Genomic DNA, 5,000 nt, shown 5'->3' with positions numbered 1-5,000 from the left:
AAAATAAGCCAATCGGAGCGTAGATTGCAATGCCGCAACCTTTTTTTAGTAGCCAATGAAAAATGGTGTACTGTCGAACTTTACCAGATCTCACATTTCCAGTGACAGAGTGAGATCTGAGTACGAGATTAACTTTGCACTTAGAACAGGTTTGAAGAGGAAACAGGCATGATCTCGGAAATGGCCTATTTTCTTAAACTTTGCAATGAGTTTTGTCTTAGGGTGCCAATTACTCTCCAGCAATAAAAAATGGGAATCACGGAGTTCGTTTTTGCGAGGTACGCGTTTAAAGATAATATATAGCGTTTTTTTTGATGGCTCATATGTTTCCATGGTAACCTATTACGTCACATTAATGAGTGCATCTGGTTAAGCATTTATTGGTGTTTCATATGGTATCATAACATTGCAGTTGCCTTTTGAAAGTCCATATTGAAAAATAAACTTTAGCGAAAGGATTTTTCCATTCAAACGAGAGCCGAATTTTCTACGACTTTTTAAGTAGCATGCAAATTGCCCGCCATTTTGGCATACCACTAGCGGAAGTCTTCTCTCGACTTATGACGTAGATTCAGGAACACGTGGTCAGAGAACGTGAGGATTTGAGCGTTGATGCGAAAAAATGCCTGAAAGATGCATTACCGCTAGCCGCAGTGCCGAAGAGAACGAAAGTGGGTTTCGCGCGGTTCACGTCGGATAGAGTGAATTGAGTAGAATGGCTGCTGCCGCAGTGGCTTAGTCGACTTAAGTTTAAATTGAGCTGAGTGGACTGGCTAGTGCCGCAGTGCTTGCCTCATGGATTAAAGAACGAGGTGTATCCAACAACACGACTGCGACACTGCGGCAGCAGTGTTTTTAGGGTCCATTTCTTGTGGGCGGGTATTCTGCTTTTGACGTTAAGTCTGTAATAGGTAGTATCTGCAGATTTCGCACAGTGATTTTCTGCTCAATATCTTAATTTAAGTGATTTCAGTTAAAGCTGACCTGCACGTGCGAGCCTAGCCTCTGTATCCAGAGAAGAATCCGACACTTTATAACTTCTTAAGTGTGCCTTGGTGTCCTTATCACATTTTGCTATTGTTACGCATTGAACGTTTGCTGGATTATCAGAACTTGGGCCACAAATTCCCCCAACAAACTCAGAATAACCGCACGAAGCCATTGGTCTGTGTGCTTTGTCCTTATCTCTTGCGTGACAGCTCTGACGACACAACTCGCGAAGGTCACAAAGCGTTCGACTGGTTCGATGGTCGTTTGAGGGCTTCGAGGAAAATCCAACAAGCGTATACTTATATAAAGGGGGATACTTTTGTTTGCTTGTTTTGCAGGTATGTTCAGAAAGTGAATTAAGGAAACTTGTTTGCGTAAAAATATGGAATGGAATGAATCTTACTAGTATGCAAATTTTTAGGTCAGTCATTTAATATAATTACCGGAAATGTCAGTCTTGAACCTAAACAGTTAAATTTCAAATGACACGTTCCATTTTACCTACAGTAGTTCCAGTAAACCTAAAGACTCGAATTGTTCAGTGAATAAATCGAGATTAGCGTGTGTGATTTTAATATACCTCGCCTCCGCTTTGGTGGTCAAAGGTCGACTTTTGTTGACAAACAGCATGTTGAAATTGGGCCTCAAAAATACCCAAAAATTTTATTGAATTTAATTGCAGCAGAAACATTGCTTATTCCGATGAATATCGTCCCGTTTGAGAAAGCCATGTACCAGGATGCTTTTTTGACAGTCGAATTTCGTACAAATTTGGCACTCTGTAATCAATGTAAAAAAGGTTAAGTTTTAAAATTTGGTCAAAAATTCCAGTTTTGGTATATTGTACCGTTAACAGCGCTAAAGGGTGAAGGAATAACTCTAGTTGTGCCATGTTGTTTTGAATTTCAAGTTACCCATTGGTTATTTCAAAAATAGCGATTCAAACGAGCAACATTTTGGAGTCGTTTTCACTCGCTCACAAGGCCCCATACCGAAAAAATCGCCGTCCAGGTAAAATAATTATCGAAACAAACTAAAACATATTTTTTTAAAAATGGTTTTGGTAGTACTTTATTGTGACAAAGTTTGGCAATTTTCGATTTTTTTATCTTGCACGGTCTTAGGTGAAAATTGCTGAGAGGCGCTCTTAAGAAGGACTTTTAGTGATGAGCTATTTTAGTTTAATTTCGTTATTCAGTAACACAACAACTAAACTAGGGTAATTTTGGTGCAGTGGAATATACAAGGTGTTGTATATTAAATTCTGTTACTCTTTGTATGTAAGGTTCTGTTCCCAGCTGCTGAGAATGATCCCAATTGTCCACGAGCAGATACGGTCTAGCGCTCATGCTCTACAGTTCAAACTGACGATTTCGTGAAATGGATAAAACTTAAAAAGATAAAACACTTTGTAAATGTAAATTGCCATAAACTGATCGTCAAAAGATGTTACAAAATTGAAAGGAAAATTGACAATTGTTCCTTGAAAGGACTTAGGCGTCTGACGCCAACAACAATCAGTTTTAAACTTTATGCAACGAAGGTTGCCGCCCTTGTCAACGAGATGATTAGTGAAATTGACCTTGTCCTCTTCTAGAGCAGAAAAAAGTCAGTAACATTGGTTCACCAGTCGTCAAAACAAACAGTTAAATTACCCCTCCCTAAATAAAAAAAAAAAATGATCTGATTGCTTGTAACACAAATCTCTTAGCAAACATTTAATGTTTGCATGAACATCAACCACGGGCACCCAACGAGACTGTAGTTCAAAACCACTTAAACATAGCATTGTTAAATGTATTTCAGTTTTTATATAATTAACGGTAGATAGACGCATATTTTTATTCCCTAAAAATTTTCTCTTTTCGGATTCCCTAGCTGAAAGTCTAGTGATCCGAAAATTAGAGGGATCAAAACTTGCCTTTTCGAAAATTTCAGCCAGAAAAAAGGCTCCCGAAAATTCTAGGTGACCTTTTAAGCGTAAAAATTCGTTCAAAATGGGCAATTATATTATGTTTTAGATGTACGAAAATCATAGGACATGCAGGCAAGTAAGAAATTTTACAACAAATGTTCCGAAAATTCTAATCTCAAATCGTCTTCCGAACAGATAATTTCCGAGAATTGACGTTGGGTGCCCCTGATCAACAATCTCCAAATTTTAGTCTATTTCCAATATCACAGTTTCATAATTTCGATAAATTTCATAATTTCAGAATTTCTCTTCACTACTTTTACGAATATCTAGGAAATCTCAGGTTCAGAAAAATGTCTAAAATCGCAGTGCTTCTGGAAAGTTTGAGTTCGAATATTCGAAAATTATAGCCCACCACCGAAATTATGGTCTGCTAAAGAAAGGAAACCACAATCCAACCTACGGTTACTCTAATTGTTTGAAAGAACAAATACCATTAGAACTGCAGCCACACTCCATTTTGATCACATTCTCAACACAATTTCACTACTGACGAAGATACAGTTTCCTGTTTTATGTGTAATTTATCCTAATTCTTGGCTACGATACAGCTCTATTCTCGTTACAGGGTTCTGTTTGTGAGCCTAGCACTCTTAAGATTATATGTTAGAACTCCATCTTTGATGAAACATTAATTCCTCATTATTTTAATTGAAGTACGGTATTTCTTAATTGAAAACAAAAAGAGGAACATTCCTTTACTGAATGTCTTCCTTCGTGGCACATATAATTTAGTTGGTGTATTATGGAAACAAGGAAAGTGTTCAACTTGACGATCTTGATTCTTTCCACTAAAATCCTAGTATTTGCTTGTTTACATGATTTACTGCGAAGTTCGCAGCTCTCTGCTCTTAATAGTGGAGGTAATTCGCGCTGCGTTCTCAATGTAAATTTAAAGCTAAAATTTACTTCTTTTTATCTAATAATGCGGAATCGAAGTTTATCGTTTGTCAATGGCTGTCGTTTTCTCGCTTGCCGCAGTTCCCGCACAATTGCGCCGAAGCTAATATGGTTTTACGTGTCGTCCTCGCCCAAATAATTGTAAAGGAAAACACATTACACATGGCTCTAGGCATCCATGGACTCTCAATGAAAACTGCAGTAAAAAAAATTGAACACTATTTATTTGGCGGATTCTAATAAAGACGAAATGAAATATATGAGAATTGAAGGCTTGCCTCAGTTAGCCAACACTTACTTGTTCATGACATTCGACGCCATCCTTGGGGACACTCTCAGAGTCATATATATGTTCCCTATATATATATATATATATATATATATATATATATATATATATACGGAAGAAAAAACACATAAACTACAAGTTCATCCCTACAAGCCTGTTTCGTGGTCGCCCACTCACCAAATGGTTGCGTTTTACGCAATGAGTATTCCGAGCCCTTACAACTGAGTTCGGCCACATATCTGGAGTATTTATGTGTAATCATCCATTTCAAAACGGTTAGCCTTCCGGTGATTGTGATGAGTACGTCTGTTAAAATATTCTTAGAATCTTAGAGAATTTAATAGTTTGCAACACGATTAGTCAAGGAAATACCGTTGATGACTTAAAAGACAAATACAAGTATAATGGTTTCAGACCCTCGCCTACGTTTTTCTTTGCTTTCCTTTGTCTATAAACTTAATTTAGTGAATGTCATCTTATTTTACCTATACAGATGTTTGTAGTAATTTCAAAGGCACATGACTTCCAAAATATGCGACTTTATTGAGAGTTGTCAGTTGTGACGGCCCCTCGACCTCGTTTCAGCTGGTGTGAGGAAGTTGAATATAAATGAACGCACTGGCGAGGTTTAGCTTTTGTTTTTATTGTTATGGAATTTAAAAGGTTTCGAAGAATAACATTTCTATAAAACGAAACTAAAATATTTATCCATATGTATAATTATTAATATTTAATAATATATTTTTGTACAACCAAATCAAAGACTTTTACCCCCGTTGTGGTGTTTTCTCACTTTCATTTTTCTTTACAACGGAATCGTGCTTGATTAAAATTTTCCCTCTGTCA

General features: G+C 37.0%; 1 protein-coding gene across 1 annotated transcript in view; it reads right to left on the bottom strand.

Moving 5' to 3' along the window:
- Positions 1-4,377, bottom strand: part of LOC138013342 (uncharacterized) — a 172,537-nt gene extending 168,160 nt beyond the window's left edge. The window contains exon 1 of the mRNA XM_068860390.1: positions 4,164-4,377. The gene's annotated coding sequence lies outside the window, so the exon portion shown is untranslated. The remainder of the gene's footprint in view (positions 1-4,163) is intronic.
- Between the last annotated feature and the right edge of the window lie 623 nt (positions 4,378-5,000).

The sequence above is a fragment of the Montipora foliosa genome, chromosome 8 (assembly GCF_036669935.1).
Source record: "Montipora foliosa isolate CH-2021 chromosome 8, ASM3666993v2, whole genome shotgun sequence".
NCBI lineage: Eukaryota > Metazoa > Cnidaria > Anthozoa > Scleractinia > Acroporidae > Montipora > Montipora foliosa.
This window is presented reverse-complemented; position numbering and strand designations above follow the sequence as displayed.